The sequence below is a fragment of the Psammomys obesus genome, unplaced genomic scaffold (genome assembly GCF_907164565.1).
Source record: "Psammomys obesus unplaced genomic scaffold, mPsaObe1.curated_primary_1811, whole genome shotgun sequence".
Classification (NCBI taxonomy): Eukaryota; Metazoa; Chordata; class Mammalia; order Rodentia; family Muridae; genus Psammomys; species Psammomys obesus.
In genome coordinates this window covers 24519980-24544798 of record NW_026595981.1, presented here as the reverse complement: position 1 = coordinate 24544798, position 24819 = coordinate 24519980, and the positions used below count along the sequence as shown (strand labels likewise).

General features: G+C 46.5%; 1 protein-coding gene across 1 annotated transcript in view; it reads left to right on the top strand.

Moving 5' to 3' along the window:
* Positions 1-2514: 2514 nt before the first annotated feature.
* Stat5b (signal transducer and activator of transcription 5B) overlaps positions 2515-24819 on the top strand; it is a 69637-nt gene continuing 47332 nt past the window's right edge. Inside the window, exon 1 of the mRNA XM_055619598.1 lies at positions 2515-2789. The gene's annotated coding sequence lies outside the window, so the exon portion shown is untranslated. The remainder of the gene's footprint in view (positions 2790-24819) is intronic.

The following is a 24819-nucleotide window of genomic DNA, read 5'->3' as shown; positions in this document are numbered from 1 at the left end:
TCCCTGTGGCTATGAAGGAAGGATGTGAAATGAAGGAGCTGTTCTCTGCAGCAGCCACATGGTCATCCACGAGCATGGAGGAAGGAGGCTCCAGTTAGCCCTGGCTGAGGGCCAGAAGGATGTATGGCCTCAAGTTGTGAGCCAGGCCTTGAGGCTCTTCCATGCAGTTTCTTTCTCTCTTGGTCAGGCCGGAGTGGACTGAAAGCTGTCCCCCAGCGGTCATCTCTGCAACTCCAGGTATCATTCTGGAAGCTTCCAAGAGCTTACTTTCCTATTCATTTTCCTTCGAGCACTTTCTGTATCCTAGGCCTGGTGTCTTCCAACAACATAGAGCAGTGTGGCTGTATGATCCAAAGGAGAGTTATCTGGGCTCATTTGTTTTCAGGCGGGGAGAAAGCTGCTGGACCTTTATTCCTGTCCCAGAATGACAGCTTTCTGTTTTGCTGAGGTAGCCACAGAACATTCCAGCCTTTGTGTCTTCCAAACACAGGACTAAATTGGCCACCTAGTGAGCAGCCGGAGATGTGCTATGGGTTTCTAGGCTAGAGTGACCTTTGTAGATGCTGTTGCTCACCAACCATGGTATCTGAGTTTGAGTCCTAGACCTTATCCAGCCTTGGGAAGAGGGATTTAAATCTTAGCTCTTAAATAATAATGATAGTTAACAGAAATATAGTGTTTGACAGTGTTTGAAGGATCTCACATCTCTTAGCTCACTTGATTCTCGGGATGCCATGAAGTAGAAAGCGTTGATACTGCTATGTGGCGAAAATAGAGAACAGGGCAGAAAAAAGTTCCAAATAGTATGACCTGGTTTTGGACCTTGAGCTCTTGATATGTGCATAATCCTTGCAGTTTTCTTTTCCAGGGTATAGCGTATTTTCTGGGTGTCTACTCAGGGCTGGGTGTGGGTGGGGGGATTTAAAGGTGAACAGGATATTGTGACTGCCCTTGGAGGAGACAGATGCTAACAAGAAATTGTTCTTCCACTCGGGAGGTATGGTGATAAGGCATGCATGAAATGTGGTGAAAAAAAACCCAAAAAAACAGAAGAGTAACAGTCACGCTATGTAGACCCCAAGCCCTAGAGCAGCACCCTGTGGAGAGCAGACGACCCTTTCTCAGGGGTTACCTAAGGCCATCTGAGAACACAGGTATTTACATCACGATAAGCAGCAGTAGCAAAATCAGTTATGAAGGAGCAGCGAGAACAATCTCACGGCTGGCGGTCACCACAACAAAACTGTCTTAAAGAGTCGAAGCGTTAGGAAGATTGGGAACCACTGCCCTAGAGCATCACACTGAAGGGTAGGCCCTGAGAGGCCAGGAGTGTGCCCCTGGCAGCACATATGAAGGTACAGAAGCTTGAAAGGAGAAATGTGCCCTAAGCTGGGAAAAGCCCAGGGCCGCTGCTTCTATCCAGCTTCCTGGCCCAGCCTCCAAGCTCCCTGCCTCTGTCAGGTAAGCTTAGGGCAGGGGCAGAAGGGCTTGTGATCAGTTGTAGATAAAAAAACCAAAAAAACAAAACAAAACAAAACAAAAAACCACCTTTGTGGCTGGTGTTACTCTTTGGGGTAAAGGGAAGGCTGCTGGGAAGAGGATCATGGGAGAGCTTGCCTCTTCGTCCTGCCTGGCTAGGGAAAATTTCATATGAACAAATTGTAGGAGACGGTAGAGAAAGGGCGTTCTGTGTGTTTGTTGGGTGGGGAGGTCGGGAAGGGGTCCTCCCTTTTTTGCCCCTGCAGCTGGGGTTTCTGTACCTCCAACGTGCCTCGCTTCCGAGCTGGCCCTTGGAGGGTTGCCAGGGAAACCACTGGCCAGCTCCGGAGATGGAGCGCAGGAGAGTGGGTGACTCAGGTTGCCTTCTCCCACACGTACAACAGCCCCTCCCCAACAAGATCGCGGAGACCCTCCACCCACGGGGTGAACGCAGACGGCCCTGGATAAACCTGCCACTCCCTTAACCCTGAGTAGTTGTAGTCGGCAAAATTTCCCAGGGAGGGAGACGTCTTCCCTGTGCCCCATAGTCACCCAGGGGCATCTACCGATCCAGTCGGCCGGGTCCTGCCTGTGCCCGTCGGGGTGGTGCCACGGGGGGCCATGGTTTAAGCCGCCCTCCGGGAAGCAAGCCCGGGATAATTATTGATCGGGGCTACTATGGACTTCTGCCCTCCGCCTGAGAGCTGGAAGACCCGGAACGCTGGCCTGGCTCCCGGCCGGAGGGCGGTGGGCGGGCCGCGGAGGGGGACTCAAGTCTCCCAGAACCCGGGCGCCGGTGCCCTCGAGCCGCGCTCGCCTCCACCCAAAGAACGCAACATGTGTTGGGCGCCCTGGGGGCCGCGCGGGGGTGTCCAGGAGGCCGGGGCGCGGGCTCGGCCGACCGCGGGAGCGAGCGGCGCAGGCCCGGCCGAGCGCGCCCCCGCGCTCCGCGGCGCGCCACAGGGTTCCGGGGCCCCCGTTAGGGCGGCCGCGCGGGGGGCCGCGGAGGGAAACCTCGGGTCTGGGGAGCGCGCGCCGGGAGGAACCAGGAAGCCGGGCGCGCTCGGGGCTCCGGGCGGGGGCGCGCGTCCCCGGAGCCCGAGCGCGAGAGCGGCGCGCGCGCGCGCGCCCCCGCGGGCCCCGGCGGGAGGAGAGTCGGCGGCCCAAGCCGTCACCCCGGGCGGGGACCGAGCGCCGGCGACGACGCGCTGAGGTCCTCCTGCACGGGGAGGGAGCGAGCGAGCGAGCGAGCGGGCGCAGGCGAGCGTGCGGGGCCCGAGAGACAGCTGGCTCTGCTGGGGCAGAACGAGGTAGGAGCTGCGCCCCGCGCCGGCCCGGGGGACCCGGGGAGCCCCGGGGTGGGGCCCCGTTCTCCCGCCGCCTTGGAAGCTGGGCAGGGCCGAGCCGCCGCCATCGCTCCGGGGCCGTGGGGAGGCCGCGGGGGCCGCGCGCCGGGCGGTTGCAGAGGGGCCCGGGGCGCTGGCGGAGGGGGGTAGCGAGGGAGACGCGCGGAGGCCGCGGCGTGGGGCGCCGTGGATGCCGTGGAAAGTATTGGAGCGTGCGTGTCACGATGGGTGTGCGAGGGGCACCCCCAGAGCCGATCCCCCCTGGGAGCAAGGGGACTGCTGTAGGCTGCCTCGAACCTTCGTGTTGCAATTCTGAAGAGTCCTTATGGTCTTCCAGTTTTTTTCTATTATTATTATTATTATTATTATTATTATTATTATTATTATTATCTCCCCCCAAAGGGGGGGTTCTTCTAGACTCCGGGGGAGGGGGAAAGATGAGCCGAAGGTGCCCGGTGGGGTGGGGGTATCAGCAAAGCTTCAAGAAATAGTGCCTTATAAGGAGTCAACACAACAAACACGAACATTTTGATAAGGCTCTGCGCTGCGGGTCCCACATCAGGACCTGCCAGGCCTGGGCTTGAACTTGTGGTGGTGGGATGTGGGCTCTTTTCTTTTCACTTTTCTTTTCCTTTCCTTTCCTTTCCTTTCTTTTCTTTTCTTTTCTTTTCTTTCCTTTCCTTTTCTGTTTTTTTTTTTTTTTCCTTTCTAGCCAGGGTTAAAGAGTAAAGAAAAAAAAAAAAGTGCTCCTTGTGTCGGGGGTAGATATGGGGAGTCGGAAGGAGAGCTGTCTTATCACAAAAGCTTGTCTGAGGCTGAAGGAATCTGGCAAGATGGTCAGAGTGATCAGAGACGGAAAAAAAAACTTGTCTGGAGCAGGAGTCGTTTGCAAACACTTGTAGCCAGCAGTGATGGAAAAGGCGAGGGAGAAAAACAAGCGCCCGCGCTTAGGAAGCTGGGATTACTGAAAGCCACAAGGAATTTAAAGGCAAAAGGAGATACCGATTCTCTTGCTCAAGGATCCGTGCCCCCTTTTTTTGTGCCTGTCTTGCTGTGGGTCGTAAGCTTGTGTGTGGTAAATAAATAGTGGGAAACTGGGTTATAGAATCCTGGACTTGGGAAGCCTCGCCCCCCCCCGCCCCCCCCGCCCCCCCATTGTACCACATTCTTTTATTGTAAAAAAACAAAAACAAACAAACAAATAAAAAAAAAAAAACGAGAAAACTGAGGCCCAGATCGGCGAGTTTAGGGACTCACACTTACCCTCAAGGACCCATCGTGTGCAGTGGAGTAGATCTTTGCCTAAGTAGAATTCTATAGGTTGTTTTTGGAGTATCCTCAGAGAGTGTCCCTTGAAAGGGCTAGTGTGTCACCGGGATGGTGGCTTTGTGCAGCCTCGTAGTAGTGGCATTTATCATCTGCTTGTATCTTGGGTTTCCAAATCGCTTGGATAGCTGCCTGAGCCATAATAAGCTTTCAGCTGTTGAGTCTGTTATCTCACATAATTTTCTTACCATTCAATTGGGATATTACCCCCCATTGTTCTGCTGTTGCTGTTTTGCTCATTTGCTCTTGTTGTTTGATGTTCAGTGTCTGTGGGATGTATTTTATTTATGCATTATTTATTTCTCGCTTCCCTGACTCCGTTTTGTGAACATTGATTTGATTTTGAACCTTTCCAGCTGGGGGTCCGGGGGAATTCTGTTGATTGGCTTCCGCTTGGCATATGTGTGAATACAGTTGTTAAAATCGACAGTGCTAAATGGGAAGGGGCTTCTGGTTTTAAGAATCCAGCTAACGCACCAGCATACCTCTGGCCAAGTGTCACAGGAGGATGGCCTGTTTTCTGTAGGTTTTGGCGGTCAAGAACAGTCTCTCCATCTCCCCTCAACACCTTTTTTTTCCCCCCTGACATCAGAAAGAAAACAAAAACAAGAGTTGATTTCTGTCACTAGCAGATTGCTGATTGCATAACGCAGAGCTAAATTCCTCTAAAAAGCTTTGTTGCAAACCCAACCGTCTCACCTCCTCCCTAATCCTTACCCTCCCTGTTTTCTTATTTCTTCCAAGAAGCTAGTGATATATGTTGGGCTGAGTTTAAGATGGATATGTTTCTTAAACGTGCACTTCCTGATACCTATAGGAGGAGGAAAAACTGCTATACGTGCTTGGAGTATTACAACATAAATATTTTGACCAACACTTCCTATTGGCTCTGACTTCTCATTTCACCTCCATTTTCTTAGTCTCAATTGATTTCTCTTCCTCCTCTTCCTCCTCCTCCTCATACCCAAAGACCACTTTAAGATTAAAAAGCATCACTTTTTGGTTTTTGGCACATGTTTAATCTTTTCTTTCCAGTGCTGTTATAGATAGTCTGTGTTTGTGTCAGGCGCACATAGACAGATAAACTTGCTGCTTGTTAAAATTATGTTGGCTGGTGATGGAGGCGGCCCCATAGTAAAAGGAAGGTGCTAAGAAAGAAGTGAATAACATGCCTGAATCTGATGTTGTTCAAAGTGGGCTCCATGGAAGCCTTGTTGTTCTAATGCCCTACAGGGTGCGCGCGCACGTGTGTGTGTGTGTATGTGCCAAGTCATGCCCAGGTGTATGGGTTCTGTTAGTGATGCCTTTCCTTTCGTTGGTAGGGTAGACTACTATAGAATTTCCTACAAAGAAAGCATGCATAGCAAAGACAAAACAAAAAAACAACCCTCAGGTTTTTGTTTTGTTGTTTGAGCATTTGAGGATTATTTTTTTAAAAAGCTTACCTGATGATAACCCCAAGTTAAAGAGTTCTTCTGAAGAATATTGTTTTGTTTGTTTCGAGACAGGGTTTCTCTGTGGAATAGCCCTGGCTATCCTGGAACTTGCTTTGTGGATCAGGTTGGCCTCGAACTCACAGAGCTCCACTTGCTTCTGTCTCCCCAGTGCTGGGATTAAAGGTGTGAGCCACCACCACCCATTCTGAAGAATATTCTTGTAAACAATACCAAAGTACTATAACTCAGGAACTTCTGTCTCCATCTCCCCACCCCCTCCTCTCTACCCACCTTCTCTGGTTTGTGGGTTTTGTCCTAAAGCAGGGCTTGCTTATAATTCTGGCTGTTATGGCAGAAGGTTCAGAGTTTGAGGCTAGCCTGGGCTAATAATCAAGAATCTGGCTCAATAAAAAAGAATTGGGGGTGTAGCCGCTGCATCCAGTGGCTGGCACGCTGGGGATCTCAGGATACCACAGTCTCCAAATGTGTCATATGGAAAGGAATAGTTTTTATCTGTTTGTTTCTGTTTGGTTTGGTTTTTGAGACAAGGTCTCATTCAGTAGTCCAGTCCGGCCTTGAATTTGTGACAGTGTTCCTACCTCAGCCTCCCAAGTAACAGGGATTACAGGCACGAGTCAACAAGGCTACTTTTTTTTTTTTTAATTATGTGAATAAAACTGTTCTAAAACCAGAAGTGGCTTTTTCCTCTAGAGTGGTGTGAACAAAACAGTTCTATGCTTATTTCTGGGAATGAGAAAGTCTAATTTAACAATCTGGTTTCCATTGATTAGGCAGTTTTTGTGTGTGTGTGCGTGTGTGCATTTAAACTTATTTGTTCCTACTTATAAAAGGACTTTATTTTCAGTAAAATATTGACGATGGATATCTGATTAAGGATAACCCTTTACTACTAAAAACAAACAAACAAAACAAGCAAAAAAAAAAAAAAAAACAACCCAAGACATTTTGGAGAAGACTTGTGTACTCAAATCTACGCTGCTTTCTTTACTCATAGAGAGAGGAAAACTTTGGTATCAGCTCTTTACTTGACAGAATGAGACCCTCAGTTTGGTGCTGCAGAGTCTTTCGTGACGTTTTACTACTTTTGTTAGTTTGTCACACCCATGACTTCCTTGGAAGGTATTTTTGAGGTTTGCTTTCCTTTTTTTTTCTTTTTTTCATCTTTTAAATGGTAATATTGGGGTGGGGGTGCTTCCTGTTTATATTTTCAGAATTAGGTCCACATGCTAACTTTCTCATCGGGTCACGATTTTACCTTGAACGCACAAAGGCAAGCCTTTTGCCTCGTGGAAGAGCATCACTGAGCTCAGCCCAAGGCCCAGTTGGAAACACAAGGCGTTCTTGAATGTATTCCCATCTCTTCAAGGCGGAGCACTTTTGGAAGGAGCCTTCAAGCCGCCACAAGGGAGGCACAGTTCGCAGAGAAAAGGGGCTGCTGCCAGCTCTTTCCTCCCAGGTGCCTAGAAGACACGGGGCGAAGTTAGAGCCAAATGTTTGTGCCCTGAGGAGAAGCTGCCCCAGTGTGGGATCAAACTGTAACAGCTTTCCTGACCTGACGCCTAAAGCCATGCACAGTACCATGGAGAATGAAAGAAGAACCAGTGGAAACTGAGATCTAGCAGTAGATCTTTGAAGAATCACCTCAGCTTAAAGCTCTTCCTTGATCCTCTGGGATGGCCGCCCAGGCCCTCCCCCTAGAGCTGTGGTTCTCAACCTCTGGGGTCAGAATACTTTCACAGGGGTCGAATATCAGATAGCCTGTCTATCAGGTATTTCCATCAGGATTCATAACAGTAGCAAAATTACAGTTATGAGGTAGCAACAAAAATAATTTTATGGTTGGGGTCACCACAACATGGGGAACTGTATTAAGGGTCACAGCATTAGGAAGGTTGAGAACCACTGCTCCAGGGTCTTGTGTTGCTCGGCCTGGCCTTGAACTCTGCAGGTAGCTCAGGGTGGCCTTGAACTTTGGATTCCTCCGTTTGCCTCCAGAGTGCTAGCCTAGCAGGCCTGCCCCGCTAGAGCTGGTTTGATGCAGGGGCTGGAGAGACAGCCCAGGGCTTCGTGAACACTGAGCAAGTGCTCTCCCAGCTGTGCTGCAGCCCAGACCCCCGATGGTTTCTGTGTGCCGCTCACTGGCGGGCCGTCTAAACCCTGGAGAGTGAGCTCTGTGGAGCCCTAGAGAGGGACCCAGGCCCCCAGGCCTTGTCGTTTCTGTTTCCCTGTTTCTTCACTAACTTTCTTCTAAAGAGTGGAATGACTAAATAGGCTCGAAACTGCCCCTGCTGCTGCTGTGTCTGTGGTTTCAAGGCCGTTCTTCTCTTCTGTTTTTCCCTTTGGATCCCAATCCCAAGAGAAATACCACCTTAGCATGGAGCAGGGTTACACGTAGTGAAATTTGCAAGCAGAGCTAAGCCTCGGGCTACCTTGACCTCCTGTGCCCTCCATGCCGTTGTCCCAGAGAGAAGAGGTTCAAATTTGTGTCACAGGGTGTTTTCTTCTTTGGGTTTGAGAACAGTAATTATGCCCATTTCCCCTTGTACTGTGCCATGAAGATGAAAAAATACGGTGACTGGTTGAGGGACCGGTTGTCTCTTCCCACCTGCCTTCTTGCCAAACCTACTGCCACTTCACTCTCCATTAATACTGCCATTGCCTCTGGCACTCTGAAGAGCCCTTTAAAAATTCTTTTCACATTTCTATTATGAAGAGAAATAACTACATCTTCAATGCACTGCTAGTTTTTTTTTTTTTTTTTTTTTGAGGTACTTGGACTGACTCATTTTAAAAAATGATACTAAGATAGAGAGCAGAGCAGTGATGAGATTCTCAGAAAATGTGAAAACTTTCCTCCATGACTGGTTGTAGAAAGGTTGGGGAAGACAAGGGGAAATACACCAATGAGCCAATCAATTATTGTTATTTGTTGCGATTAATTTGGTGACTAATATTTTCAATGCCCATTGGACTAGTAGATGTGAGATTGGCTTTACCCTGCAGCGGCGATGGGCCAGACCTCAGGGTTTTCTGCTGCTGCTTGCTCTTCCCGGACAGGGGATTTCTTTGCGTATGGGGAACCAGGTCAAGGTTACCGGTCATCGCCACATAGACGATTTGTATTTTAAAATTATTCTTGAAGGCCGGGTGTGGTGGCACATGTCTCTCCTCCCAGCCCTAAGGAAGCAGGGTGGGGGGAATCTGTGGGTCTGAAGCCAGCCGGGTGTGCATGAGTTCCAGGCAGCCAAGGTTACACTGTGAGATCCTGTCTCAGAAGTTGGTGCTGTTATAGGCTGTGAGCTACAGTAATGAATAACATGCCCTTACAGGAGGACACACTAATTATATAAGAATTGGTTTTGCCATCCTTCAAGAAAGAAACAGAAAATTAATTAAAAAGCACTAAAACTTATGTGCAAACCCAGAGATGAATAGGTGTTCCAGTGCCTTAAACTCACAGAAAGATTGTGAGAACAATGCCTAATACTCACTGTTCATGTGTAGTGTGTCAGACGCTGTTACGTGTGTGTGCGTGTGTGCACGTGTAGGCTAGAGGTACATCTCAGCGGTTAGTCTCAGGAGACGTCCACCTTGCTTTTGAGACAGGGCTTCTCACTGGGACCCTGGGACCTGGGGTCTGCTGACTGGGTTTGGCTGCCTGGCCAATGGGCCCAGGAGTGGGGTCATCTTTCCTCCACCTTCCCGGGGCTGGGGTTACAGATGTGCATCGCCACGTCCACCTCCTTCCTGTGGCTTGCAGGGACTGAACCCAGGTCCTCCTACTTGCACGGCAAGGGCTCCTCACACTGAGTCACCTCTCCAACTCACTCTTGCCCTGTTTTACAGCCTTCAGAGGAATGGATATGATCTCCAGATGAAAAGGAAGAAGTGACCACAGGGAAGTTAAGTAACTCAGCCAAGGCCATACTGCCGGTAACCGCGGGATTAGGGCTAAACCCTGACCTTCACCAGTGCCCTCAGGGACAGCAGGCACTGGCAGCCTTGTAAGGAATGGCACAGGTGGTTTCCTTAAACCTGTGGACTCTTTGTATTCCACAGAAGAGGTATAAGCCGCCCCTGGGCCCCTGTGTGCAGACAAGAGGATAATTTGTGCCCGGTGGCAGCTTTAGTTTAAGGGAGGTACGCCTCCTTACAGAGAACCAAGGATCTGGCTCATTTTACTTACGATTTGATTTTGCAGGGACTTAAGCTTCTGCTCCTGTTTTACCGAAGCTCTTTAGGGGTATCCATTGTAATTTCTGAAATACAGAACTTTAAGGGTGTTACTTATATGGAGTAACTTTTTGAAAACTTAGGTGTGTATGTGTCTGTGTGTGCGAATCTATGCAGGTGAGTGCTGGTACCAAGGCCAGAGGTGTTGGATCTCCCAACGCTGGAGTTGTGTGCTACCTCACGTGGGCGCTAGAAACTAAACTAGGATCCTTTGCAAGAGCAGTATGCGCTCTTAACTGCTGAGCCATCTCTCCAGCCCTTTGGGACACCTTTTAATGGAGCTGAATGAATTGTTATGTATTTGGACCAAAGCAAAGGCTGTTAGAAGTTCCCCAATGGCAACTGGGAGTTAGGTGTGACAGTAAATCTTAGAAAGGATGCGACATAAATCCCTGAAAGGATGCGACATAAATCCGGGAGCTCAAGTCACAGTGGAGAAAAAACCCCGAATTCCCTGGGCAGAAAGTCCTGCCCTCTTCAAACAAACAGAGGGTGTCAGCACCTGTGATTGTCACCGTCACCTTTGACCGGGGTTGAATTCTGTTCGAATGTTGACAAAAGTTACGTTGTCAGTGGAAAAAGCTTACTGTGAGATATCTTTAAGTCAGAATTTCCTTAGGCTCTCTGCAGTGGGAGCCTACAGCTCGAGCTGTTCTCTCTGTTTCCCCCACTGCGTCTGATAAGTTTGTAAAGCCTTCAGTGGGGTTTTCCAGCATTTTAGGTGAGAGTGAGAAAGGTCGTGAAAGCTCATTCGTGTTGTCTAAAATGCAAAGCCTACAGCTGGTACAGCACAGTCTGGGGGAAGCGTAGGATTTTAAAAGTCTGACCTAGGCCAAATCTTTTAATTAAATTACACTCACAGAATTTATCGGAGTACACCATGCTAGGAACAGAAGGGGACCTTGGGGCACTTAGTCTGTTAAATTACCAAACACTGGACTTTTATCAGGCCTGAAACACACGAAGGATAGCTACAGTTTTAAATAAGCGACAATGTTCCCTTGGAAATGAGGGTACTGTTTGTTTAGTTGTTTTTGTTTTTGAGGCAGAGTAATACTATGTATAGTCCAGGCTGACCATACACTCCCAATGTAGCCCAGGCTAGCCTCCAGCTTGTTGGACGCTCAGCCCTCCAAGAAAGGAGATATACAGGTGTGAGCTACCACACTTCTCTTAGAGTCAAACCAGTGATGTATTTTGATTTTGTTTAATGTGGGCAGGGGGAGGGGGAGGAGAGAGAGAGCGAGAGAGGAAGAGAGAGCGAGCGAGAGCGAGAATGGGGAGAGGGAGATTGACCCAAGGATTTGTGCACATTAGTCAAGTGTTCTACCACTGAGTTGCCTCCTCAGGCTGAGGTCAGGTTTTAGGCTTGGGAAATATTGCACTCTAGGGAGTGACAGGAATATACAGTCTTAACCAGGTGAAGGAGTTGACCTTGTGGGTTAGTCTTGTAGGGCCGCATTTACAGCGAAAACTGGGCAGCGTGGCGTACAAGGCAAATATCCCCCCTCTGACTTCTTCTGTGGCCATTGTTTCAGTGTGTAACTAGTGTATTTGGAAACCCTGAATGTGCTTGTGTTGCCAAAATGAACTGCCCTTGCACCAACTTTGAGCATCAGGTACGGACACTCGTTGTGTTGTAGTATCAGATGCCACCCCTTCTGACTGTCGAAGATATCAAAACAAAATGGAAAATGTTTGCCTTCCTGGATGACACAGCTGCAGTTCATGAGCCGAGCTAGTCGCCGAAGTGTAACCCTCTAATTTCGAAATACTGGAGCAGAGCGTGAATGTTAAAGGGATGGGCATTTAGGTAAGATAACCCACCAGCACGAGGCTTTACATTGTGCCCCAACAGTGTGCTACTTGCAGTTTTCAATTTTAATTTATTTTTAAGCTTTTTGTGTGTATGTGCTGATAATTGAACCCATGGTTTCATGCCTACAAAGCAAGCATTTCCAGCAACTTAACTATCTTCTCAGCAACCAATTTTGCATTTGTAATACCCAGATGTGAAATACACTATAGATCTGTGCGTGAGAGTAAGCTAGAAAGGTTGTGAAAACTGCCGTTTGAAAAGGACAAATATGGCTTCTGTGAAATAATTTATAAAGGAAAAAAAAATATATGGAGAGAGAGAGAGAGAGAGAGAGAGAGAGAGAGAGAAAGTAAAGCAAAACAAAACATTTATACTCCAAGTGTCAGAAATTACAATAATAGCATAAGAAAAATGATGCCTTTGTTATAAGGTTATAGGTTAATATATATTATTTTTATATTTATTTTAGTTGTATATTATATAAAAAAATTATATTTATATATATTATAGTCTACATTGTTTATATATATAAAAAAGTTGGACAAAAGAAAAAAATGGCCAATAATTATATAAAATCGTGTTCAGCTGAACTAGAAATCATGTTACAATGTTTTTCCAGTTACATTTACAAGGACTAATAATATTGAAAAAAAAAGTGTTTGGTGGTGAGCGGATTCTGGAACCCTTGGTGTTTTGCTTCAGAGAATTAGTGGCCTAAATGGTTCCTCAGTCTCTGTTTACACAATGTGACGTCACTTGGCTATTTCAAAGCATGTTATAAAACAATATTTAATGCTTACATAAAGTTCACAATACATTATTAAGTGAAAAATCAAAATATAAAGCAATTTTATACATACGATTTTACTTAGAAAAATAAAACCAAACAAGTGATTTCTGGGTTGTAGGATCTTAGAGATTTGGGCAGGGCATTTTCTAGTCTCTTGCCATTCTTCCGTAACGAACAGATAATAACAAACAGGATTTTTGTATTGGTTGTTTTTAAAATGGCTTTTCTGTGTTGACTCATCTTAGAATATAAAACTTGTTTTTGTTTTCAGTTTTAGGGAGCAGAAAAATGAGCAGTGAGGTTTCTGCTAAGTGTTTGTCAGCTGCTGTTTGCAGTATCTTTTGTTGAAAGCCTCTATTTAAATCACCTTCATTGTGTTCAATAGTTTCAGAATTCCAAGAACTTGAATTTGAGGACAGAATTTGTTGATATCCTTGGGGAAATGACCTGCGTTTTTAGGTAGAAACTGATGAATCATACCGTTTTGGAAATATAATAAATAATATTGTTTTATCCGTGCACGTGTCTTGTCAAACTACCATTTATTCAGTACTGAAGATGTGGATTTGCGTTTTCTCAACTTTCAAGACCTCGTGTCTTGTTGCGTCTGAAGTGTGCTGTTTCCATTGTTTTGCATTCGCCCTCCTACCGCTTTCCCTGTGGTGAAGACACGTGTGAGAGCTGGCCAGCCGGGTCCATCAGCCAGGCCTAATGACTTCTCTAAATGTTTATCGTACTCGCCTGGGAATGTCTGGTAAGGGAAACCTTCTCAAGAAGAGTCTCTCTTGGGCACATGTCACTTGCCAATACCTGACGCGTGTGCTCTCAATTAAACCCACACCGGCTTCCTTGTGACTTTGTGCATGAAGACATTTTTTTAACATTTGAAGAATTACAGAAGACAACTGGAAATAAGTTAAGTTGCAAGGTGACGTTGCTGGAGGATTCAGGAGCTGTTTCAGGCTGGTCAGGAACGGATCGAATATGGTGGCAACTACATGAGCCTAGCAGATTCGTTTATTTCATATAGAGTAACCAGAAGTCTGCCTTAGAGTGGGTTATGCTTTATAATTTATAGTAATGGAATTTGCTGTACTAGAGTTTTATGTTAATCCAATTTGGGCAATAATAAAATAAAATAAATACAGCCATTCATTCCTTTTAGTGCTTTTCAAGTCTAAATCCATGATAACTAAAATGCATGAAAACAAATATTTTTATGTGTTAAAAACTCAGATACACACACACATATGTGTGTGATTTTTTTTTTTTTTTTTTTTTTTTTTTTCCTTGAGACAGGATCTCGCTTTGTAGCCCTGGTTGATGTTAAATTTTCTCTGTGGACCAGCTTGACCTCCAGCTCACAGAGACCCACCTGTTTCTGTTTCTAGCTCATGTTAAAAAAGGAAAACAACAACACACAACAACCAAAAGTATGGTTGTTGACTTTTGGGCTTTTGTTTGTTTTTATTACCTCTTACCTAATGTGCTTTTAAAAATACTCTTTTCCCATTTAAATCAAAGTTATGTTTTCTTGTGGGGGGTGAGGCACACACCTTTAGCCCCTGTACCCAGAGGCAGAGACAGGCGGACCTAGGTGAGTTTAAGTCCACTGTGGCCTCCATGGCGCGTTTCAGGCCAGTGAGGGATACACAGTGAGACACTATCTCAAGACAAAAAATACACTAAATAATATACTTTTTTTTGTGTTTAGATCACTTGTTACTACTATTTTTGTTGGGCTCTTGATTTACCAATAAGATACTCTAATAATCAGTTACAATAATTTCTTCCCCCCCCCCTCCCTTAGGTATCAGAATCATTTTACCAGACCATGAAATGTTTTTTAAAAATCTATGCAAATTTGGGGCCTCAAACATGACATTCCATACTTTAGTATGATACCAGTAAATTGTAGAGTATATTTTTAAATTAATAACATAAATTTAAAAAATATCATTTCCTGCCTTCTTCATTCAGCACTAACTACTTGATTGTGCCCTAGTAGTTATTTGACTTTTTGAACTTAAATAACAAGTCTTTTTCCAAGTCTGTATATTTTGAGGTTATCTCCAATAAAGGAGTTCAAATGTGCATAAGATTCAAGAGACAATTTAATAAACAAATCAAAACCTGGCTTTGGAGGTGGGGCACGGCGGCACCTGTGTTTAATCTAGGCACAGTGGAGGCAGAGGCAGGCAGGATCTGTGTGTGTCCAGCCTGGGCTCCATAGCAAGCTCCAGGCCAGCCGAGGCAGCGTAGTGAGACCCTGTCTCAAACAGATGATGTGATGGGGGCGGGGGGTTTGCAGGCGGCGCTGGAGAGATGGCTCAAGTTAATAGCACAGGCCACTCTTCCCAACGAGCCAGGTTTGATTCTGAGCACCCACAGCGCATGGGGGGGGGGGGCTGGATGCCCTCTTCTGGCCTCTGTGGGCACTGCAGGCACACAGTGTGCAGATACACAAGCAGGCAGAACACCCATACGGGTAAAAGAAATTAACGCTTATACAAAATTCTAAAAAGCAAAACCTAATTTTGGAAAGTTAATTACAAAATTTTCTTTCTATTTGTCTTTGTTTGTTTGTTTTATTTCAAGACCAGGTTTCTCTGTGTCGGCGTGGCTGTCCTCGAACTCACTCTGTAGACCAGGCTGGCCTTGAACTCACAGAGATCCACCTGCCTCTGCCTCCTGGAGTGCTGGGATCACAGGTGTGCTGCGCCGCACTCGGCTTCTTTATAATTCTTATTCTACTTTTTTTGTCTCTTAGTTGCTATGGACCCTTTGAGAGGATCTGTGTATGCCTATGTGTCTGCTATGGTTATAAAGTGAATAGAGAAACTCGTCCCTAACGTTCTTGTTAATTGTGGTATCAGGCAAAGTATGACTTAGAGCCAGGTAAATGTTTGTGACCAGTGAATGACTGGGCCCTGTAATCACATTTGCTTTTCAAGGTCAGGGTAGTTGGCCAGTTGACCCATTAAACTAATAGTCCTGACCCAGAAAAATTTAACCAGCGGTTTAAGGGGTTTATAGAACTCAGGGTAGGATTTAACCGGGGCAGCTAACAGAGCTCAGGGAGTATAGGGAGCAATGGAAGTGCCCCCAAATGTGTGCTTAAAACAGACCTCCAACTTGATTTTTGTCCGGGGGCCCAGTAGAGACGTATGTCCCCAGAGAAGCCTATCAGCGTTCAGCATTTTAAAGACTTGTATTCCATGATGTAACTCTACCATACTAATACTTAATCCACTAATAAATGATGTAATAATAATATAACGATATCATAAATAATAGAATAATAACTAGTAGATGTTTGCTTTAGTTTTCAGTCTGATGAGCATGGTGGTGGAGGCTCGGCTTATGTGGATTGTTTTCACCTCCACTGGACCGTCCTCTTTACTGAGAGTTCTAGAATGGAGTTGCTGAGTCCTTTGTGTAAACAGTGACAAACTTCTCCATTTGCCCGCCATTAACTGATGCATGCTGAGGTGTCTCTACTTCCAAAACCGCCGCCTGACGCAGCGCCGATGCCAGTCTTACATATTTGTTCGCTTTTTTTTTTTTTTTTGGTTTCTGGCAAGGCTGGACCTCACTTTCTAGAGTCCATTGTTCGTTTTCTCTCTTCTTTGTGGTTTTTCTTCTGGCGTCTGTCACCTAATGAAACTATTCCCAATGCTTTTTTAAAAAAATTTTATATATTATGTATTTTTTTTTCTCCTGTTTTTGTTTCTGGCATTTAACTTTGTATAATATGCCAAAACTTTATGTAGTCTAGTTTAATCCTAGCCTGGTCGAGAAGACATACTGATTTTAAAAATTTCTGCAAAGAAAACTATGAGACTTTATATTTGCATTAAAAGGCTGGTGAGATGGCGGATAGATTTTTTTTTTTTTCCTTTGAGACAATGTAGCCCTGGCTGCCTGGACTTCTCTATGTAGATCAGGCTAACCTTGAACTCACAGAGATCCATCTGCCTCTGCCCCCAGAGATAAGGAACTAAAGGTGTGTGACACCTCGCCCAGAATTGGGATAGGTTTTTTTTTTTTAAGTGTCAAAACGACTTTACCTTCTTTGAACAGGAGCTGGACACTCACACGTCCTGGATGAATGAACTGCTAGGCTGGGCATGATGACACACACCTGTAATCCCAGCACTCAGAAGGCTGAGGCAGGAAGCTAATGCATTTGAGACCAGCCTGGGCTACATAGCAAGGCTCTATCGAAGGAAAAAAAAAAAAAGTTTTGTTTTATTTTAGTTTTGCTAGATCTTTATAGACCTATTTCTGCAGAGACTATGTAACAGAACAGTAACTTTTAAAATAGTATCTGCACTTTGAACTCTAAATACTGTAATTTCATTCTGACATTTTGGTAAATACTGAGCTGCTCTGAAAGTTTCCTCCCAAGTGAAACACAGAATGAAGCTTCAGTGTTATGGCGGGGGGAGGTTTGTATGAACTAGAAAACTACAAAAATGAGGTGTATAGGAATATGAAGTACATATGTTCTAAACTTGCACTGTCTACTACAAATAATATGTAGCAAATGTAATTGTTTGGTAATCATCATTTTAAACAGTAAAGCAATAAAATCAGGCAGGCACAATTAATTTTAAGCTGGTTGTGGTAGTGTACACCTGTAATCCCAGCACTCACTCAAGAGGCTGAGGCAGGAGGATCACTGCCAGTTTGAAGCCAGCCAGGACAACAGAGTGAAACAGAAACATTTCCCCCAAAAAGCAAGGAACAACAAAAACCCATCAAACATTAGCATGTAACTCCAAACTACAAAATCTTCGACGTGTAATCAATATGAACATTACTGTGAGATAGTTTGCATTTCATTTTTTGTACTTACTTCAGAAGTTGGTATATATTTTACCATTTTATAATATTCCCAGAAAGCTTTCTTTTAGAGTTGTTTTTTTTTTTTTTTGAGACAGGGTTTCTCTGTGTAGCCCTTGTTGTCCTAGAACTGGCTCTGAAGACCAGGCTGGCTCAAAGATCTGGCTCTACCTCCCAAGTGCTGGGATTAAAGGCGTGTGCTACCGTGCCTGGCAAGACTTCATAAAACTTTTATTTGGTAAAGTAGATCCAAATCGTCACTCTGTTTGCAATAACTAAACTAAACATGAGTTTTCTGGTTCATTGTGGGGGCGATGGGAGGATGTTGACACCAGAGTCTCAGGTAGCCTGGGCTGGCCTGGACCTCCCTGTGTAGCCAAGGATGACCTCGGGATTTTGGTCTTCCTACCTCTTGAGTGATAGGATTACACACACAGCTTCCTAAGTTAAGTAAAAACGTAAAAACCAGCTCCTTAGTATCAGGAGCTCGGTTTGCAGCAGAGGTGGCTTGTGGCTGCAGGAGCAGACAAGGGCAGCTGTAAGCCCGCTAGCAGAGGACTGTGGCGCCTCTTTACACGAGGTTCCACTTCCCTGACATTCCTGTTCCTCACCATCAAAAACGTGGCCTGAAAATAATACATAGGCAATTTCAGAAAGAAGGAAAAAAACAGTCCACATCTTGAGTTGCATGCGATCTCACACCTGGGCCTGACGTAGCCACCTGCTGACTAGCCACTGTTAGCTGGTCTTCGCCCTCAGGGCAAGCTTTGTCAGGGTTTACATTTAGCATCCCCTTCACAGCACCTCGGGGAGGAGAGGGTTTATTTCAGGTCACACTTCGACACCACAGTCCGTCACTGAAGGACGTCAGGGTAGGAATCTGAGGCAGGAACCTGGGGGCAAGAACTTGAAGCAGAGGCCTTGGAGAAACACTGCACACTGGCTTGCTCTTCACTCTTGCTCAATCTGCCCCCTTATACAACCAAGGACCATCAGTCCAGGGCTTGGACCACCCCACAACGAGCAGGACCCTCCCACACCAGTCTCTAATAAAGAAAATATCCCCCGGCCAGCCTACAAGCTTGTCTGGGGGGAGGGGGTCTTCAAGACAGGGTTTCTCTGTGTAGCCCTGGATGTCCTGAAACTCACTTTGTAGACCAGGCTGGCCTCGAACTCAGAGGTCCGTCTGCCTCTGCCTCCAAGAGTGCTGGGTTACAGGCCTGTGCCCCCATGCCCGACTTGCCTACAGTCTAATCTTACAGGAGTAACTTGAGCTTATGTCAGTTTGACAATAAACTAGCCAAGACTATTGGTAATTTCTCATTGTGCCTAACATATAAACTTAAACGTAGCGTAGGGGCGTCTGTCTAGACAAAACACCCAGCAGCATTGCGCATTCCAGGATCTGATTCTTTCTGAGGTTTTAAGCCTCTTCTGGAGTCTTTGGAATGCAGCTCCTGAGGACAGGAGACTGCCCACTGTAAAACAGGGGCAGATTGCCTCCTGTCCCGTGATGTCTAGCTCACAAACAGGAGGTGCACAAAGGGACTCTTGCCCTGTAGGGACCGGAGCCACTGCTGCCCAAAAGGCCCCGACACCCACCTCGAGACACACAGACACCCCCAGCCGCACGCTGGTTTGGAAGCCATGGTCCCTATCGCATGATGGAAGTCTTGCACCCAACCTCCAAGCTCCCACAGTCAGCCTCCTTCTGTTTGTGTAGGTGAGTGTGTGTGTGTGTGTGTGTGTGTGTGTGTGTGTGTGTGTGTGTGTGCTGGCCAGCAAGCCTCCAGAGATCACTGTGTCTTTGTGTTTCCAGGGCAGGGATTGATTACAGTAGTGTTCCTCCGTATCTGGCTGCTGGGGATTGAACTCAGACTGTGGTATCTGCACAGCATGTCCCCAGCTCTGGGCCCCTCCCCTCTTAGGAACAGAGAAGCTCATTTAGGATGGGGAAGGGGAACACATTTGTAAGAGGGGGGTGTCCTTTCTTATTCCCAGTATTCCTGTCAAGTTCTAGTATCTTTATCTCAGAAGTTAAACCGTGGGCATGATGGCACACACCTGTCATCCCAGTTCTGGGAGACGGACTAGAGAATCATGAGTTTAAGGCCAGCCACCTGGGAAACACATGAGACACATATGAGATCCCGTCTAAAAAGAAATAAGTAAGCCAGGCGGTGGTGGCACACGCCTTTAGTCCCAGCATGTGGGAGGCGGGGCAGGCGGATCTCTGAGATCAGGGCCAGCCTGGACTAAATCAACCAGGACAGCCAGGGCTACACAGAGACACCCTAACTTGGGGTGGGGGATGCCATAGATGATAGATAGATGGATGGCTGGATAGATAGATAGACAGACAGATAGATGGAGGGCTTAGCAAGTAAAGGCCTTTGCTGCCGAGCCTGACAACTTGAGTTGGGTCCAGAACCCACACCGTGGAAGGAGTGAGCCTCCCCCTAAAATTAACCGCTGACATCCACCCATGAGCCGTGGGATAGATGCACTCACTCCCCAACAGATTTGTAAAGTGCAACTTAAAAGCGTGAAATAGGGAGCTGGAGAGATGGCTCACTCGTTAAGAGCACTGTCTGCTCTTGCTAAAGGTCCTGAGTTCAATTCCCAGCAACCACACGGTGGCTCACAACCATCCGTAATGAGATCTGGTGATTTCTTCTGGCCTGGAGGGATACATGCAGGCAGGACACTGTATACATAATAAACGATAAGTTTAAAAAAAAAAAAAAGTGTGAAATAAAATAAAACCCTGAAGTGTAAAAGATTGAGTGGGGCCTTGTCAGTCTGTGAGCCATGGGGGGGGGGGTTCGCCAGACATTCCTGTTGTTTATCCTGTATGGGTGGGGAAGTGTTCCGTGTTCCAGCGAGCATAAGTGCAGCTCAAGTTTGGAATGTAAGGAGATGGGGGGGGGGCAGGGAAACAGGGCTCGGGTGGCTTCACCACAGCTCTGAGCAGGGCGTGCTGCACCCCACCTGAGTTGTCTCCAGGCGCCGACAAGCCTTTCACGCCCTGAGACTGAAACGGCCATCCTGTTTCAGGTGTGCCTCAACCAGCCAGCGGCTTGCAGGCAGCTGGGAGTCTTTGCTATTTTTGCTTTGCGACAGGATGTGTACGTGTACGTTGTTTTGTTTTGGTTTCTTGCTTGTCTCTGTGAAACTGAGTTTGCCGAGAAAAACAAAATCCTGCCCGTGTTTTGAGCTCGGCTTCTTTTCGGGTGATGATGCAAAGCTGATGCTGAAGGGGCCGGCGGGACGGCTCGGCAGGGAAAAGGCGCTTGCTGAGGAAGCACGGTGACCCAAGTTCGATCCCTGGGACCCTCGTGGGGGCGGAAGGCGAGAACCAACTCCCACAAAGTTGTCCTCATCCACCACATGCCTGCTGCGCTGCACGATACACATAAAAATAGCAACACCATAAGGGCTGGTGTCTGAAACCTGAAATCTAGTTACAAATGAAGAATTGCTTTTCTCTAGAGATTTTTTTCCCCCTCGTTTGCTTTAGTTTGGGGAGCTACTGAGGGTGTGGTTTTCAGTCAGATAACCAGAGGCGTCCTCCCTAAACTGCCAGGCTCTGAGACAGCCGCTGTCTCCAGGCAGGTATGAAGATCTGACCAGAGAGCTTCGGGGCCGGGTGCGGACAGATGCTGGCACACACAGGCGGTGCCAAGCTCCGCCTTCTCCATGCCAGCTCCCTACTTGGCATAGCTGTTTTTGTTTTCTTCTTGAGATAGGGTCTCACTGTGCAGCTCGGGCATACCTTGAACCCGGGAACTTTTCCTGATTGTACTGCCTCTGCCTCCCAAGTCCTGGAGTTCTGGGCATGAGCCCCAGATCTGGACCTACTTTTTTTTTTTTTTTTTAAATCCTAATAGTATTTTTAGATCCCTAAGTTCTTGAGAGGAACTTGTGAGGAAATAGATAGAACCTCTGTGTCACTTAGGTCTGTGGCCTCAAACCTAAGTCAAGTGTGTTGGTCATTGAGATGTCAAATAGCCATTAGCCTTCACTACAAGGTGAGCTCTAGGCTGCTACAGTGCCAAAGCGAGTTCACTGCGATGTTGAAAACATCCCGGTGCAAATTATTCTTCCATAATGTAATTTATTTCTCCCCAAGAAACGAGGGCTGGGACTGGAGAGATGGCTCAGCCCGTGAGGGTATCTGCTCCCAACCCTGTCGCCTGGAGTCCAATTCCCAGAACTCGGCAGAAAGAGAAGACCAACTCCCTCTAGCTGCCTGCTGACCTCTCCACGCGGGCGCCATTATATTCCCCAAATACATACGAAAAAAATGTAATAAAAAGGGCTGGAGAGATGGCTCAGTGCCACGGACCAGCCCAGTCGGGCTCCCGTCGTCCGAGGGAGAACAAGGCTTTGAACAGGAAGACACGGTTTCGGCGAAGAATTGACAGAGACACCTTGATGGTTTTGACTCTGCTGCAATTTTACTGAAGTCAAGCGGATAATTTTATAGTGATCTCACAAGGAAGCACCTTAAAATCGGCATGCTTCCCAGAACATTCAGACTTTTACCAAGGATGCAAAGTTTATGTTTTAACATAGGGCAGTGCCCACAAGAAATCTTTGCCTAGAAACTTTCTGATCAACGCAAACAAGAAACAAAAACCTCAAACTGTGGTTTCATTATCACTGACTAGTGAAGAGGAAAGTCAGGAGCTGTAATAGTCCTCCGAGCCAAGTCGAATACCTGCCAAAGTGTAAACACACCTTTGTCAACCATCCTCCCTTATGTCCTGCTAAAGATTTATGATCTTCCCTAGGAACAAGATGCTGAAGGGAGGGGTAAACTCGTGCTAGCTGTACTTCTCCTGTTATTTTTTCTTGAGAAGGAGCCCATTATTTCTTTTACTATTCCTATAATGTCTTCTGATACTAAATCTAATTCATTACTTTTCTTAAACTTATTTCTTTTACATATTATTTTTATTAAAGCCTTTAACAATCTACTAATAATAAATTTCTTTATAAAATTAGTTGTGCTGTTTCAGGAGTCACAGAGAAAGATCAAAGAATTCATTATTCCAGCCCCAGAGCCACAACTGAAAAAGCGTAGAAATCTCAGAACGCGTCTCTTTTCCAAGTGGGATGAGTCTGCCAGGGACCTTCCAGGGGGCGAATTTCTGGAGAAAGCGTATCCCCTGCCCTGTAGCTTATGCTACTATGGCGACACTGGCATAGGTGTAGCAGTTTAGGGATTAAGAGCACTGGCTGCTCCCCCAGAGGTCATGAGTTCAATTCCCAGCAACCACACGGTGGCTCACAACCACCTATAATGAGATCTAGTGCCCCCTGCTGGCATGCAGGTGTACACGCAGGCAGAACATTGTGTACATAATAAGTAAATTAAAAAAAAGAACTTTTTTAAAAATATGTAATAAACAGATAATAATGAGGGATGATTTCCGTGAATGGGAACAACACCTCCTCCCAAATATATCATCACAGCATAATTTAGGATCGTGAAGCCACTTCCTTAAGGGTGGAAGTTTAAGAGCCACTGTGAAACCTGTGGTGGTCCAAAGTGACCGATTTCTTTTCCTTTGTGTTGCTCCCACCACAGGGCTGGATTAAGAAACCGGTGGCCATTTTCACGCAGCTCACATGTTTCTGTTACAGGCAGGTTTTGAGCCCGATGGTGGTTGCTGTGTTAGTAGCGGGGAGAAGAAAGGGCCTGCCACCGTACTGTTCCCTCTCCGTGTGGGACCTTTCAGTCCCATGGAATTTAACTCCACCACCAGTAGAGGTTAATCTGCAGATCCTCTTTGAAAGAGGATTTGGTTTGATTGTGTTAAGTTTTCCCCAAGTGAAGCTGCATGAGGGCTGGGCTCCTTCCACACCGTGCCGTCCTCGCTTGACCCCAATTTGTTTGGCACATGGAGATGATGGGCTTTTGGCAGTGGCGGGCAGATGTCCTGATTTGATCAGAAATTGCTTGCACGTGTCTGAGGCTTCCCCAAAGTCAGTAATCCCTGTTGATCTGGTGGGTTTTTTGTTTTGTTTTGTTTTGTTTTTTTTTTTTTGACAGACTTTTGAGAGTATTTTTCAAATACTGGTTTGGATGCACACGCTGTGTAAACACAGGCTGTGAGATTTTAGGATCAGGTGGTGTCCTCTTTCCCCCAAGAGAAATAGAATGAGATGGAAAACAAGACCGTGAAATGCAGCAGAGGCACAACTAAAGTACGTGTAACAACTTCCAGGCCTTTGATATGAGTTCAAGTCTGGAGAATGTGTGTCTGCTGTGGCCACCACTGTGTGTTGGTATCTAGAACTCAGCCTGGCATGTAGTGGGAGCCCAGCAAATGCTTTCTGTCCCTGTGTGAGGCCTGCTCCGGTTCTGTCTACTGATGGCAAGCGGGTGCTCAGCTCTGAAGGTCGCTGTCGACTAGCAGAAGGACCCCTTGATTTGTATTCCCCTTCCGTCTCCGCACAGCTGGGATATCCAGAGACTGTCAACTCTCAGGAAGACTTGCCCTCTTCTGTGGAAGAAAAGAAAGGGACAGGAAAGCTGTCAGCTCCCTTGGCATTTCGATGTTAAAGATGGGAGGAATGAGTGATTACAAGATCAAAATTGCTTCCTTGTTTTTTAAAAATTATAACAACACATAATAAAACATGCTTCTTCCCCCACCCTGGCCCCAGCACAGGGAGACTGTGGTCTCTACTGAGCTTGGAATCCAGGGCCTCTCACATGTGCTAGGCTAGCCATCACCAAGTTCCTGCATCCCCAGCCCTGACTTTAACCACCCATTTCTCATGTGTTCAATTCAGTGTCACCAAGGACACAGGCATTGTGCAACTGCCCCTTCATCCAAAACAAAAATGGTTCGTTAAAGAGTAACTCTCCATCCACCCCTCACCCCAGCCTCTACCAGTCTACTGTCTGCATAAATTGGACTCTTCTGTGTACTTCTCCTGAGTGGACTCACACAGTAATTGTCCCTTTGTCCCTGCCACCCCTCCTCCCTGGTAATCTAGTCCTCGCTCTGTGCCCAGACCTAGGCAGCGATACGTGCCCAGTAAGGATCCAGAGACAAGGTAATGAAACAGTCTGTGGTGTACCGCTAGGGGGGAATTAAGCCTTTGAAGCCATGATTCCTAATCAGGATGCCTGCAGGCTTATCTCCTCCAAGTCTTGCTGATAAGCCTGCCCCAACAGTAATATCGGAGATTAGTCCTTCTCCATGTTTCCTAAAACAAATTGTTCTCCTTTAAACTTGATTATGGACTGGACGGTCACTGGTACATTGGTGTAATTGCTTATACAGATGCTGAGCATTCTCCACACAGAGGGCCTCCGCGACAGAAGAGGGCTTGATGGTGGCCCCGCTATGAAGTCTTAATGCCCATCCCTCTTGTCTTTTCTCTCTGCCCTCATTCTTACATTTTCTTTCTTCCTTTCCCCTTTCTATCCCTTCCCTTCCTTCTCCTTCCTTCCTTTCTTTCTTTCTTTCTTTCTTTCTTTCTTTCTTTCTTTCTTTCTTT